At 34.5% G+C, this 16,078-nt stretch overlaps 1 long non-coding RNA gene across 3 annotated transcripts in view; it reads left to right on the forward strand.

Moving 5' to 3' along the window:
• Positions 1 to 13,843: 13,843 nt before the first annotated feature.
• LOC140639352 (uncharacterized) overlaps positions 13,844 to 16,078 on the forward strand; it is an 84,246-nt gene continuing 82,011 nt past the window's right edge. For all 3 annotated transcript variants that reach the window (XR_012036092.1, XR_012036091.1, XR_012036090.1), the window contains exon 1: positions 13,844 to 13,988. This is a non-coding gene — a long non-coding RNA (uncharacterized lncRNA). The remainder of the gene's footprint in view (positions 13,989 to 16,078) is intronic.

Below are 16,078 nucleotides of genomic sequence, written 5' to 3' on the forward strand. Positions count from 1 at the left end.
ATACCTCTTGGAACATGACAAACTTATTAAATGCCAACTTTTAAAAGAAAATCTATGACACAAAAAAAATGTAATCTATTTGGTAAATTAGGATAAATCAGGATAAAAACAGATACTGGTAGTATTGAAAAGTACACAAAATTATTAACTCTGGTTATCAATGGCTGAGGAATATTCTGGGTGATTTTTCATCCTTTTATGGATTTATAAACTTTGTGCCATGGAGTTTTCATAATTTTGTAGTACATAATATTTTCCAAAAACTAAATAATCATGAAGTAATTTGTGGCAAGATATTGACATAAGGACTTCTATATTTTAAGAAGAACAATGTGTGAGAATATACTGATGAGATATGGGGAAGTAGGAGGCATATATAACTGTATATACTTGAAAGGATGATTAGAACATAAAGAATAGGTGAAGGAAAGAAACATAATCAGGATTTGATATCTGCTTGGAAAGCAGGTATGAAGGAAAAATATTGTCAAAATTTCAATCCTTAAAATTAATTGAAATGAAAATCAGTACTTTCAGCAATAAAATCAGTGATTATTTTAATATTGAATTATTTTAGGATCATAATAGTTACCCAGAATATGAGGATAGAGCTTATTTGAAAAAGAGGAAGTTAAAAATATGCATTTAAGGATCATCATGTAGTATTTTAAGCTGTTAGAGATGATCAGCTAGAAAATGAAAAGACAGCAGAAAGAATGGAAGCCCAACTTCAGCCTTGGAGAATAAAATCCATAAATGGAGGAGGATAAAACAGCAAATAACCTAGAGAAAGGTGGTCAAGGAGCAGGAAGTTGGAGAACAGAGGAATCTACAATGTCACTGGAAAACAAAAAAAAAAAAAAAGGAAGGGAATGTTTCAATGTGACAGTTGTTAGTGTTGTCAAATACGGTAGTGTTCTGAAGAAAATGTGTTGCAAAAGAATGTCACCAATATAAAACATTAATGAGGGAATGGGCAGAGGAGAGGCCTGTGTGCATCCTTAGTAACTGCAGACTTGAAGTTGAATTAGAAACTGTTGTTTGAAAATTTGGGACAGCATGGAGAAGTTGTGAATATTTAGGAATTGTCTTTTCCTTCCTACCTGGAGTCCACGTGCACAATGATGTTCATGAATGAAGTGCGTAATACTTTCTCTACTATACTATTTGTATTAGAGGCCAATACCTTAGACAGAACCAAGAATTTCACAAAGTGTTTTCCTAAAACTTCGGTTCCATAGGATTTCACTCTAGTGTGAGAATTACATAAATAAAGTGTTCTGGAGTAAAGAGATTTGGGGAAATACTGAATTATACAAAATTAAGTAAGAAGGTTTCTTTAAAGAAAGACTTCATGTAACTTACTATTTTTATATGTACTGTGGATTTCCATACGGGGCTTTGGAACAAAATCATTTCCAAAATTAATAGAGCATAGAATTCTTTTTCCATGGAGCATCTCCTAAACTAGTTTTCTGTGGACTTGATAGTGGGAAATGACAGACTTACTGTAGTGAGAAGTTTGGCCTCTCCCCACCCCAAGGGACACCTGTTCTACAACTTCAGTTTTGATTTCTTTAAGCTCAGAACAACAGAGATGCTAAATACCATACATTTATAGAAATTCTCCTTGTCATTCCCAGTTTTTATTTAGAATTATTTAGTAAAATATTCTTCATAAGGTGACTGCAGCCAACATAAGACCACATAGATGCTGTTCTTCTTTAAAAAATAAAATCTGTCTCTCATGAATAAATAAATAACAATCTTTTTAAAAATCTGATTTTTGATCTTTGATGATATTTAGCATTCCAGTGCTTCTCTTTAAGAAGAGCTATCATTTGGATGTAGTAAATAGTTGAACAATAATTTGAGGAAAATAAATTTCAAGGCTAAATGATTAGCCTCACATTCAGTATTTCCTTTTCTATTATCCCACAAATATGGACTATTTTTCATTCATACGCCTGAACTGGATCAACATTCTCCACTTTCTCTACTTCCTGCCTTTGGTTCCCTAAACATAATCTCATCAAAGGGATGTCTGTGACTCCTAGGCCAAAACCCCCATAGAACTCTGTGCCTACTGCTATCAAATAATTTACCACTTTGTATTGTAGTTGCCTGTTGTCTAGCCTGTCTTTGTACTGAACGGGTTTGGAACCACTAAAATTATAGTATCTAGGGTCTAATCATTGCTTAATAAAGGTTCAATAAATGATTAAGAGTTAATTAATGGGTCTTTTGTGCATTTATGAATTCTGAAACTATACATAGTGTTTGGTTATAGGAGATTATTTAGAAATGCAGCATGTATTTTTTTTTTTTTTTTTTTTACTTTTTGAATCACTTCCTTTGGATTTCTCCCACGCTAGTGAGTATTCCAGAATTCAGGGATTTTTATTTAAAGCTATATTTTACAAATATGAAACGAGAAATTTCTCCCAATGCTTCATCTCCCGTCTTCCTCCTTTTTTCTAATTACCTTCTTTTCCTTCATCCTTTAAAATGAACAGATGGGCTGCTCCAAAGTTTTTGCAAATCTACTTGCTAAACATTCTTACAGACTAAGCAACAATTGAAAATGAAATCCAACAGTTGTTTTACTGTTTTCCCATCAACTGGAGCAATAAAATGATTCCATGGGAGCATTTCTGTCACTAGAAGTGTGATAGTGTCGTATTCCATTTCCTTGTACTTTCATAAGTGGTAATAGATGATTTCTTCTTGTTTCTCCCTCTCTCCTTTCTTGTCATCTTCTGCATATGCCAGTGATTTCAAATTCTTTTAGCTGCAGAAACTTTCTTTAAAGATATCTTATGTACATTTCTAGTTATGGAAAAGTAGAACTGCTCTGTATGACAATTGGGGAACTATAGTGTTAGGTGAACTCCCACCTTGTTTTAAGCATCTGTGGTGGCCTCTGTGATGTATCCATGGAACATAAATTCAAAACCAGTGAGCTAAAAGTTTAGCTTTATTCTAAAGAATGCAGGACTCCATAGTTGATATTTTAATCTAAATAAAGTCTGCCTTTCTGTAGCAGGACTCGCTAGACTTCAAAGTTATGGCCAATTCTTTAATATTAATAATCAAGTGATAGAATATGTGAAGTCATTCAATGAACCAAAAACAGTATCATGCTTTGGCTTGTTTGTTTGTTTTATGGAGGACCTATAAGCTGTGTTTTTGTCTGAAAATTAATAAATAAATAGACAAGAGGAAATAATAGGGATCTAAATTATTTGGAGCATTAATACAAATGAGACATAAAGAAATTTACCTCTAGGCTAATAATCTGAATTTTTCAGAACAATAACAACTAAAAATTGTCAACCTCTGACAGCTGTTTGATGGTTGATAGAAAATGTGGTAGGACTCTCCATCTCATTCACATTATGCAGGTGTCCACATTTTAAAAAAATCATAATTGGCACTAATTAAGACTATTGTTGGCAGCTTCAGCAAGAAGGCCAGACACTGAGTGGGCAGGAAGACCTGCCTGGCCTCTCAGCCCCAGACTTCCTGGCAGGTCACTGCTGAATTGCATTAACAAAGCTAAGTTATTCTTGCTCTTCTTATTCTGTAGAAAGAGAAACTCAATTTGCTATTACTAGCAAAATAAACAATTCCAGTACATTTATTACTATACATGTATTACATATATTGGAAAGTCCAGGCTGCTCAGGATTATCTTTGGTAATAAGAAGGGGCACACGTATTATGCATGGTCCCTTATGAGAAGGCAGTGTAGACAGATCACTGGCATGAGATCTGCAGTTAAAATCCACACGATTGACAGGAGAGGTAATTCTTATTAAGTGTGTGATGGACCTGGATCAGCTGATAACCATGAGCTTTGCTTGTAAGTCTTGCTGAAAATGCCTTTGTTATTGCCTTTGTATTTCAGTTGTAATGTGTGACTCATATTTGCCGCTGGACTCATTTGTGACTTTTGTCTTGTTCGCAAATGAGAATAAAGTTGGCAATTAAACTTACTGTCTTGGGATTCTCATCCTGAAAAGTACTTTTATATTTTCAGGGATGATAAGATGGTAGCATAAAAGATTCATTCTCGTTGGTTGAGGAAGAGAGGGAAAAGTGTGTCTGTGTAGGCCAATCAATGTGAAAAAGGTGCCTGGTGTTGGATTTCAGTAAGTGTATTTACAAATCATTCAACCTTACAGACCCACGCTCAGTTTTACATTCAGATGCAGGCCTGGATTGGGGATGGGAGGGAAATAAAGCCCTGAAGTGGGGTACCTAATCATATGAAGGTTTGCAATTTTGTTAGGAATAATAGAGAAGCAATATTGAGAGCTATGGGGTTAATGAACACGGATGTGGCTTTCATGTGCAAATTTCTTTTGATTAGATGGAACAACAATTCCCAGAGTTGAGACTGGTGTCCACACACCCAGGCCTGCATCTGCATGTAAATGGCTTCATTAGAGCCAGATCTGTGTGCACCGATGAACTGTACAAGGCAGTCACAGAGTCTCCGCTTCATGGGCTGCTTTCTTGCTGTGTCTGTTTCCTGTTCAGAAAATAAGTGATATATTCCTCCTCTCTGCCAAGCTGTTGAAGAAAAGGGATAGCTCGAGGACACAAAGGGGTGAGGGCAGTGTACTGTTAACGCATTTGGTCTCTTTTTCTTACTCTTACGGACTGAAGATTGGAAACCTATCCTTTTATATTTCTGAGTAAAATTAAACTTCCTCAAATTTACCGTGGCAGTTACCGAGCTTAGAGGTTTTGTGGTTTGCCATTTACTCAGTGCTGACAAGAGAATGGTCCTTGTGTTCAACAACGGTGTCACCGAATATACAAAGAATCCGACTGTCTGCTTATCCTACCTAGGCTGAACGAGACCTCTACTGCTCCCTGGGTTTTTACTTTATGATTCAGGGCTTATTGTTAAGGAGATCAGTCTCTTTTGTGAGAGAAAAGGATGCAAGATGTCTTCAATACTTGGTTAATGAAATTCTGAAGCATCAGTAGTTTGGAATTTCTAGGGAATTTTCATCAATCATAAGTTGCTTTATAAATTAAACTGGTTTGCTTTCAGTGGTAGTACATTTATTTTAGATGGAGTTCATTGGTGCCTGGTTTTGGGGTAGTGCTAACTTGGTGGGCTCTGAAGTAATAAGACATATGATATATAATAAAAATAGTTGCCAGGTTATTTCTGCTCACAGTTTTTAGGAGACCAGTTTTAGTAACTTTAGTGAGGCTTGATTCACAAAGCATAAAAAGCATAGGTTTTTAAGTGCAGTGAAGAATTTTGCTGAGCCTGTATACCATAATCAAGATATAGAACATTTTCTGACCCCAAAAGATTTCCTTGTGCCCTTTCCTAATCAACTTTCCCTACCCTACCCCCGGACTTTGATGACATTGATCTGCTTTCGATCAATGTATTAGATTTCTTCCCTGCAGCTTTAAATAAATAGTATCATGTGCATTCTTTTGCATCTGACTTTTGTTCTCAGCATAATGTTTTAAATATTCATTCATATCATTGTATGTATTTATAGCTTATTTCTTCTTACCGCTGAGTAATCTTCTTTGGGATATACCACGATTTGTTTATCCATTTATCTGCTGATGTTCTTCTGGACTATTTCCAGTTTGGAGCTGTCATGAATAAACTTGCTGTAAACATTTGTGTACAGATCTTTATTTGGATTTAAGTTTTTATTTCTCCTGAGTAAATACTTGTGATTGTTGGTTCATATGGTAAGATTATGCTAAACTTTATTAGAAACTTCCAAACTATGCTAATGTGACTCTACCATTTTGCATTCCCACGAGCAATGTGTAGGAATTCCAGTTGTTCCATATTCTAGCTGACATTCAATATTGACCATCTTTTAAATTTTAGGCCTTCCAGATGACTATTAAACGGTACTTCACCTCAGTTTAAATTTTCATTTCCCTGGGGGTTAATAACATTGAATATTTTTTCCTATATGCATTGGCCTTGTATATGTCTCTTTCTGTGAGATTTTGTTCCTGTTTTTGATACTTTTGCATTCCCCTTATTGGTACACGTGAGTTCCTTAATTATTCAGATCTGGCAAGCTCATTTTCAGAAATATGGATTGCAAATATTTTCTCCCAATTAGCATCATCCTTTTTCATTTTCCTGATCATGTCTTTCAAAGAGAATTTTTTTTTTTAATCATGAAGCTCAATCTATTGTTTCTTTTATGCTACTGCTTTTTTTGAACTCTCTAAAAAATATTTATCTTCTGTAAGGTCACAAAAAGTTGTTTCCTAGAAATTATAGCTTCAACTTTTTGTTTAGTCCTTTAAAAATTTTATTTTATTTTATTTATTTGACAGAGAGAGAGTAAGCAGGGAAAGCAGCAGGTAGAGGGAGAGGGAGAAACAGGCTCCTCACTGAGCAGGGAGCCTGATCCCAGGATCCTGGGATCATGACTGGAGCTGAAGGCAGATGCTTAACTAACTGAGCCACTCAGGCGCCCCTTTTATGTTTAATTCTAGCTCCATTTCAAGTTAATTTTTGTGTGCGGTGTAAGATAAGATTTGAGGGTTTTTTTTTTTCTTACAGTGTTATTTTATCACTGTTTTTTGAAAAATGTTTATCTTTTTAGCATTGAATTGCCTTAGCAACTTATTAAAAATCAAGTAAATATATCTTTGTGGGGTTATTTCTGGACTCTTCTGTTTCATTAATCTGCATCTCTATCTTTAAGCCAGTGCCACATTGTTTAAATTATTGTAGCTTTAGAGTAAGTCTTGAAATCAAGTAGTGTAATTCTTTCACTTCTGTTTTTCATGTTCAGTTTCAATTATTCTTGATCCTTTGAATTTTCACATAAACATTAGGGTCAGCTTGTTAATTTCTACCAAATGAAAACCTGCTCAAACTTTTAATGTACTTGAGTAGAATCTGGAGCTCAGTTTGGGAAGAATTAAATTTTAAGATACTGAATATTATAATTCATCAACATAGTATATCTCTCCATTTACTTAGATCTTAGATATGTCTCAGAAATCTTTTGTAGTTTTCAGTGGCAGATCTTAAAAACACTAATTTACCCATAATTTTTTTTTAACATTTCATTTGCCCGTTCATAAGTGACACAGAGAGAGGCAGAGACAAAGGCAGAGGGAGAAGCCTGTTGGGGGACTCAATCCCAGAACCCCGGGATCACGACCTGAGATGAAGGCAGGTACTCTGCCACTGAGACACCCAGGCTCCCCTATCTATAAATATTTTGTGGTTTTGGATGCTGTTCTAAATGTTATTGTTTTAATTTTGGTCTCCATTTTTTTCTAGAATATGGAAATATAAATAACTTTTGCATGTTCACCTAATATCCTGATAACCGGCTAAGGTCATTTATTAGTTATTTTTTATTGGAAGTATTTTATTTATTTTATTCTATTGTGTGATTTTTGAATGATCATCTGTGCCAGTTACTGTGCTAAGCAAAGAACAAACATTGCCTCATTCAATAATTAAACAATTCTTGAGATAGATTCTATTACTATTTTTAACAGCTTTATTGAGGTGTAATTAATGTACAAAGAACTGCACATGTTTATTTTATTTTATTTTATTAAGATTTTACTTATTTATTCATGAGAGACACACACACACACAGAGGCAGAGACACAGGCAGAGAGAGAAACAGGCTCCGTGTAGGGAGCCCAATGTGGGGGGGGACTCGACTCCGGGTCTCCAGGATCATGCCCTGGGCGGAAGGCAGATGCTCAACTGCTGAGCCACCCAGGAGTCCCAAGAACTGCACATGTTTAATGTGTACAATATTGATGAGTTTGTACACATGCAAACACTAATAATACCATCCCCATAATCAAGATAACAGATCTATCCAACACTTCCCAGCGTTTCCTATATCCCATTTTTTGGGGGAGGAGGGGTAAGTAAACCACAATATGACAGCTCCATTTTAAACAAGTCTTGAAGTGCATAATACTGTATTGTTAACTCTAGGTACTACCATGTGGTACAGCAGATCTCTAAAACTTATGTATCTGACATAAGTGAAACTTTATACTCTTTGAATAACATTTCCCCATTTCTCCCATCCCCCAGCCCCTGACAATCAGTACTGTATTCTCTGCTTCCATCAGTTTGACTATTTTAAATACTTCATTTAAGTGGAATCATGCAGTATTTATCCTTCTGTGACTGGCTTATTTCACTGAACATAAGAAATGTTAGAGAGATTGTGGAGAAGTTGGAACCCTGTTGGTAGGAATGTAAAGTGGTGCAGCAATCATGCAAAACAATATGGAGGTCTCTCAAAATATTAAAAGTAGATCTACCATATGATCTAGCAATTCCACTCTGGATATATATAGAAAATAATTTAAATCAAGATCTCAAAGCTCTCTCGTGCTCATTGAAGAAACACTGTTCACAATACCAAAATAGAGAAACAACCCAAGCATTCATCAATAGATAAATGGATATAGAAAATGTGGCATACACATACAGTGGAATATTACTTGATATTTAAAAATTTAAAAATAAGGTAATTCTTGGGGTGCCTGAGTGGCTTAGTTAGGTAAATGTCCAACCATTGATTCCAGCTCAGGTTGTGGTCTGGGAGTCATGGGATTAAGCCCTACATTGGGCTCCACACTCAGTGGAGAGTCTGCTTGAGATTCTCTCCCTCTCCTTGTGCCCCCCACCCTGCTCTTTCTCTCTCTCTCTAAAATAAATAAATAAATCTTTAAAAATTTCTAAAAATATTTAAAAATAAAGAAATTTGTAACATCATTTATTCTTGAACGGTATTCTTACTCTTAAACCAAACTTTACTTCTTGAAATAAGCATCATGATGTAATATCCTTTTTATACATGCTGGTTTTCATTTGCTAATGTTTTGTGAAGGCTTTTTGCATCTATGTCCATGAAGGTATTATTTTCTTGTAGTGTCTGCCTGATTTTGGTATCTAGGTAATGCTTTCTTCATAAAAATCACTGACAACTTTTCCTTTCTTCTCAATTATTTGATAGAGTTAGTGAAAGACTATCATTAATTCTTCCTTAAATGTTTGATGAAACCGTTTAGTATGGACTGTCAGGCCATTTTTTTCTTTGTGGGAAGGTTCTTAACTAAAATCCAACTTCTTTAGTAGATATAAAATACTTAGATTTTCAATTTCTTTCTGAATCAGTTTTGTAATATGTATTTTAGTGAATTAGTCTGTATCATCTGAGTTTTCAAATTTAGCAACAGTTTTCATATAATTCTTTTATTATCCTTTTAATATCTGTAAGATATATGATGTCCTATTTTTAAATTCTAAACATTGTTATTTTTGTCTGCTTTCTCATTTTTTGCTGTTGTTTTTGGTAAATCTAGCAAGTGACTTACAGATGTTGTGGGTCTTTTGCAAGGTTTTATTAATTTTCTCCACTCTTTTCTATTACATTTGCTTTCTTTAATATATTTAATATTTTCTACTTTTGGATTATTGTATTCTATTTGCTCTTCTTTTTTAGTTTATTCATGCAAAAACTTAGATCAGTGATCTGAGACCCCATTTTTGCTAATCTAAGCATTTAAAATTAAAATCACATTTTTCCTACATACACTGCTTTAGCATCATCTCACATTTTTTGACATATTGTATTTTCATTTTCATTCAGTACAAAATAATTTCTAATTTCTTTTGCAGTTTCTTCTTTGAATCAAGGGTTATTTAAGCTTGTGTTTTAAGTTTTTCAGATACTAGGGATCTCTATATATTTTTCTATTATTGATTTCTATTTTAGCTTCAGTTTGGTCAGAAAATATGCTCTTATGATTTCAGTCTCTTTAAATTTATTGAGTCTTACTTTATGGTCTTTCTTTATGAATGTTTCATATGTTCTTGGAACTAATGTGTATTCTGATGATGTAAACTGGAGTATTCTATAATGTCAATTAGATCAAGTTAGTAGGCAGTGTTGTTCAAATTTTCTATACGATTTCTTATCTTCTGCCAAGAGTATTAAAGGCTTCAACTGCAAGTGGAAATTTATTTCTCCTTAGAGTTCTGTCATATTTTGCTTCGAGTATTTTGAAGATTTGTTACTGGGTATATATATACATAGAGCTTTTAGTTTCTATTAGTGAATTGATTCTTCAGTCATTATGAGTTATCCTTTGTTATCATTCATAATATCCCTTGTTTTGAGGTCTGCCTTGCCTAATATTTACAGGACTCCAACTTTCTTATTATTGTTTGCAAGATATATCTATTTTCCAGAATTTATTTTTAACTTAGCTCTTTGTATTAAAAGTGGGTTTCTCATGGAGAACAAATAATAGGTCTTGCTTTTTTATCCAGTGTGTCAAACTCTCCCCTTTCATTGGGGTTACTTAGATCATTTACATTTAATGTAAGTATCAAATTTGTTAGGTTCATATCTACATTATGCTACTACTTGAAAAAAAAATTCCCATCTGTTCTTTGTTATTTTTTTATATATTTAAAAAAGTTTTTTCCCCATCTGTTATTTTCCCCTTTTTTGCTGCTTTATTTTGCATTAATTGAGGAAATTTTTATTTTCCTTATTCTAAATCACTGGTTTATTAACCACATCTTTTAGGAGTTGCTCCACATTTTGCAATATGCATCTTTCACTTATAACACTCTACTTTCAAATGATATTATACCAGTTTATATATAATAACAGTTTTCTAATTTAGGCAATTGAATTAACCTTCACATAAGGAAAATTAATGTGCTTCAGAATCCATATTTCAACCTATTGGTGCTGGCCTATTTTTCATGGGAAACATATTATTGCTATCCTAAATATACATGCTTTTGGTCACAAGGGTACTGGGATAAGGTGGCAAGGATGTAATGAAAATCTTTTCATGAAACCTAAGACAGACAATAGGGTAGGTACTTGAAAGTTGTGTTTTATGTATCAGTTTATCCACAGAGCACAGCACAGTGTCAGATCAGTTTCATCTGGAGTTCTAAAAATATATGTAGTCAGAAGATGAATATATGACCCACAGGATGGCTAGCATAATTTGGACAAATAGCCAAGAGCTCTAGTACATTATTAAGTTGTCCATAGTGCCTTTGCTACATCCTTTTAGTCAATCATCAGATTTAGTATAGTTTCATTTAAATAGTTTCATATATCTGAAAATATTTTTATGAGGAGGGAAGTTAAACTTGTTGGGTAAAGGTCTTTAAAATCTTTTCATGTAAATCTATCAAATGGACTCCTCTGAACTTAGATTATGAATTCTCCTGTGATCCTGTGAAAAATTTGGGAAAGACATAATTAAATCAGAATGGTCTCTATCTGTGCTTTTTCCTATGGCCCCCAGAAAGCCATGACTAATGAAGAAGGATGCAGTGTTAGCGCAAGGTTTGAAGGTAGGAGAAATCCCAAAGGCAAAACGATGAATTAGAATATTCGGAGGAAAATTGTCTTGTATTGTGTGTCTATATTACTTTTTAAAGAACGTTACTTTTTAAATTAGATGCTATTTAGATATAATTTTGCTAAAGCCTACTACCTTGTTCTGTTTTTGGTTGTTGTTAAATTTAATGTTAAACTTAACTTTTTTGGAAGGCAATAGGTAAAAATTATTTCCAAGACTTATTTTGGTTAACTTTCACAAGTTATGAATTAAGACATTATTTCCAAGAGTTATGATCATTAGCTATTTCTACTGTCAGAAGAGGAAAAGTGATATGTATTAATTATGTGATGTATCTAAATAACTTCTTTTTAAAAATATTTTATATATTTATTTTGTTTTAGAGAGAAAGAGAGGGGAGTTGCAGAGAGAGAAAAAGAGAGAGAGGAGGAATCTCAAGCTGACTCTGTGCTAAGCACAGGGCCTGACATGGGGCTTGATCTCATGACACTAAGATCATGACCTGAGAGGAAACCAAGAGTTAGACACTTAACTGACTGAGACACCCAGGTGCCCCTAAATCACTTCTTTTTATATTCATTTCTTCTCTGCTATAGAAGTCAAAACATCTATTCTCCCCCTAAATTCTTTAAAGATTCTGAAACTGATCCTTATCATTTTCTAGTTAAATATATGTGCTTTATAAATGACATTTTTAAAGTTTTAAAACGGAATTCTCATAAAGATAAATTCTTCTCTCAACATTTTAAAAAATAAATTTGACTCTAGAAATATCTACTTTTCAAGGTATCATTGATGACTGTATTAAATGCCGTGTCTTTAGAGATTTCTTGTACTCTGGAGAAATTCTTTTGCTGAAATAGTTCAAGTCACATAGAAATTTTGTTTCCTCTCTGTGACTGTAAACTGCCAGTAACCCTTAGAACTCTACCACATCAGAGGTAGGTAAGCTTTCTTCCGGAATTTCATCAAGGCATATTCATCTCATTTGAAACATTTATCGGAAATTTAAATCTCTTATATTATTTAACTCTCATCCCCTATGATTCACTAAATCACTCAATTTATTGACGATCTATAATGAACAAGGTCCAAGGGAGTAAAAGAATGAAAGAAACATGGTTTCTGCCCACTTGACACTTAATTTGAATAGGGGAGCTGCTATAGACAATGTTTTTGTCCCCCCACACACATTCTTTTTTGAACTCCTAATCCCCAATATGGAGTTATTGGGAGATTGGAAGGAACTCTGGGATGCAATTAGGTCATGAGGATGGAGCCCTCATAATGGGATAGTACCCTTATACGAAGGGACACATGACAGCATGACAGCATGAGATACATGAGCGTTCTCTCTCTCTTTCTCTTTCAACCATGTGAGAATACAATGAGAAAATGGCCATCCACAAGCCAGGACATAGGCTCTCGATAGACAGGACATCTGTCAGTACCTTGATCTTGGATTTTTCAGCCTTTAGAATGGCAAGAAGTAAATGTTTAAGTTACACTAGCCAATGGCATTACTATAGAAGCCCAAACCTAAGGCAGGAGTTAAGACATAAACATGGAGAATGCAATGGCTTTTGGAAGAGATTTTAGAGGCAAGAGAGAAAGCTTTTGGATGGTAGTTTGAGCGGAATGCTAATGACAGGCAGGATTTTGATGCACACCTTGGTTGGAAGGACAGTTTATGAGTTATGGAATTATGAATACAAACATGTTGGAAGAAAGAAAGCTCATAATCTAGCAATGGCCAGTGATTTTGTTCCTTTTAGTGGTAATAGGTGCCCAGCAGAGAAGTAGAGGGTAAAGCTCTATAACAAAATAGTGATTTCAGAAGGTGATTGCAAGATTATGTAATCTAACCTAATTTTATAGATGAAGAAAATGAAGGACACAATTGTTTGCTGTCCAGTGTGTAGCTCAGATTTTTTTTTTTAATTCCATTTTGCCTCTTCAGAGTGTTCTATCTAGGGGTCATACTTCAGGAAGCCCTGATCACTTTGCTATGTGTTCACATTTGATTTGGTAAAAAATGGTCATCACTTAAGGTTTTTGAGGAGACAAGTAATATGATCAGAGTCGTGTTGAAGAGGATTCCTCTGACAGCTATCTGGAGGATGGATTAGGATGGAAAGAGCCTGATGATGGGAAATAAATTATGAGTTGTTTTAGGAGCCCAGAAGAGTAATAAGGGTCTACACTAGAATGATGACAATATTAGTAAGAAAGAGGAGGTGGAGATAGAGAGATAGAGATATATGTGCATCTATAATACACACACACACACAAACACACACACAGACTTTGCTTAGTGTTATCAAATGAATGTTTGTCTTCCACCAAAATTCATATGTTGGAACCCTAATCTCTAATGTGATGGTACTTGAAGTGGAACCTTTGAGGCATAATTAGATCACAAAGGTGAGAACACTCATGAATAAGGCTTAGTGACCTTATGAGAAGACACATGAGAGAGATATGAGGATGCAGCAGGATTACTTCTGTCTGCAAACAAAGAAGAGGGGCCTCACAACATAGAATTTGCAGGCATCTTGATATTGGACTTCCCAGTCTCCGTGATTGTAAGAAATGAATGTGCATTATTTAAGCCACACAGTTAATGGTAATTTGTTATAGCAGCCTGGGCTAAAGCACTTAAGGTAGAAGTGCCTGGATGTATTGTCTGACTGAGTGTGGGATACCAGGGTGAAGAACCAGTGTACAATGACTTGGAAATGTAGAGTCATGGTGATCTGGAGTAAGGCAGCATTATTACCAGAAATAGGCTGTTGATCTAACAAGACTCACATGCATGTGTACACATGTGCCCATGCAGAGACACATGCAGGCACAGAATCACTCTGAAACGCTTTATTTCCACTGTAAGGAAGCATCTTTCAAAGAGCTGGGTCAGCTACATAGCCTAAAGATTGGGACACAGAAACAATTCCTGTGGAGCCATGATCCAGAAGGGCCAACTGTGTGATGGTGATATATAAGATGACAGGTCACACACTCAGAGGGTGGAAGCCCGTCTCTCTCTCCTAGGGCATAGCACATAACAAATGGAATGAGGAAGAAAGAACCTAAGATGTATTCAAATGTGCTGGATTATAATTATTTTTTAAATTAGAGCTGAAGAAGACGCCATGGACCAACCTCATATCTTATGTAATGGGAAGCAATACAAATAAACACCTATATATTTTATGTCAAATGACAGAGTTTGATTAGTTGGTCTATAGGTTGAAATAACTTGCTCTAGAACCATGTATCCTGACTCTCACTGCAATTTTCTTTCCATTGCTCTAAGGATTTTGGCTAGAAACACAGAGGCAAAATTGTAAAGAAAATCATATGAAATTATACGAAAGGTCTAGGTTAGGGTAGAGAAATTATGTTAGCTGCTTGAGAACTAAATTTTTCAATCTGCATTGTGAGACATGCAACCCTCTTTTCTGTGGTACAAGCAAATGCTTCCATTTACTCATTTTTGTGACCTCCAGTTACTTTTGCTAAACTTCCTATTCTGTTAATTGAAAGGGAGAAAATAAGGCATTACAGAAGCACCTTGTGTGTTTTCATGCTTCCTACTTGGGAGACCAAAACTTATAAAAGGCTGGTTTTATAGTAAAAACCTTCACTACTGTAATCTTTCCATATGCATCAGTTCAGTTCATTAGTTTAGACCATCTACTGCCCTCTTGTGGCCATATAATCCACCTCCCTATGCCCCAACTCCAAGCTCTTAATGCTTTGTGTCAGTTGAAATGGTTTCATCAGTCAGACAGAAACTGACATCTCAAACTATAATTAACCTCCTTCTTACTATGCTTTATTACACCATTGTATTTTGATTCAGTCTGTCTCTAAAACATGTAGATATTATATAATGCTAGTGATCAGTTTGAAGACAACATACCTTAATACATTGTGGATTATGTCTTCTGGAGAATTTGGAAGTAATGCCTTTCACTTTCTCAAGCAGAATCTTAGATAAGCCATTTTATATTAGCAAATAATGTTTAAATATAGAAATAAACATCACTTACCACACAGTAAAATATATAAAGTTGTAAAAACACTCTAAGAAAGCCATCAGGTAAATTCTTGATTAAAGTGTTTTGATTAAAGCTTATCTTCATATAATATTGCTAATAATAATGGCAAAAAAGAAATTGTTTTAGGTAGAATTATTAATTATGTCTCTTTAATAGGTTTTGAAAAATTGGTTTTCTAAGAGATTTTATATTTCAATACCAAGTAATACATGAACCAATACGTTCATCTCTAAAGTCATTACACTTCACTTTATAGCCTTCTCTTTTATATCAAGATTCCAATGTTCTTTTTTGGTCAAAAGAATAAAGCCAAAGCTAAACCAAGGATAAAGAATCCTTTTATTAAATTTGACGTGTATGTCCCTGGTATTTCTCATTGCACTGCCTCTGATTTTCAGCTTCTCATTACCATTTTAAATTAGGAGCAGAGATATTTAACTTATTCAATATAATGCTTTAATGAAAACTAAAGAGCTAATTCAGAGTAGCACCATATACGCAGCTACTCTGAATACTCAGAAAAGCTGACAATTCCATTTTAAGGGGAACTTTTTTTTTTGGCTGTTGTTTAAAGACTGTATTAGGTAATTCAGATGTTTTTATTAAAATGA

Source organism: Canis lupus, chromosome 9, assembly GCF_048164855.1.
Source record: "Canis lupus baileyi chromosome 9, mCanLup2.hap1, whole genome shotgun sequence".
In the NCBI taxonomy this organism is placed as follows: domain Eukaryota; kingdom Metazoa; phylum Chordata; class Mammalia; order Carnivora; family Canidae; genus Canis; species Canis lupus.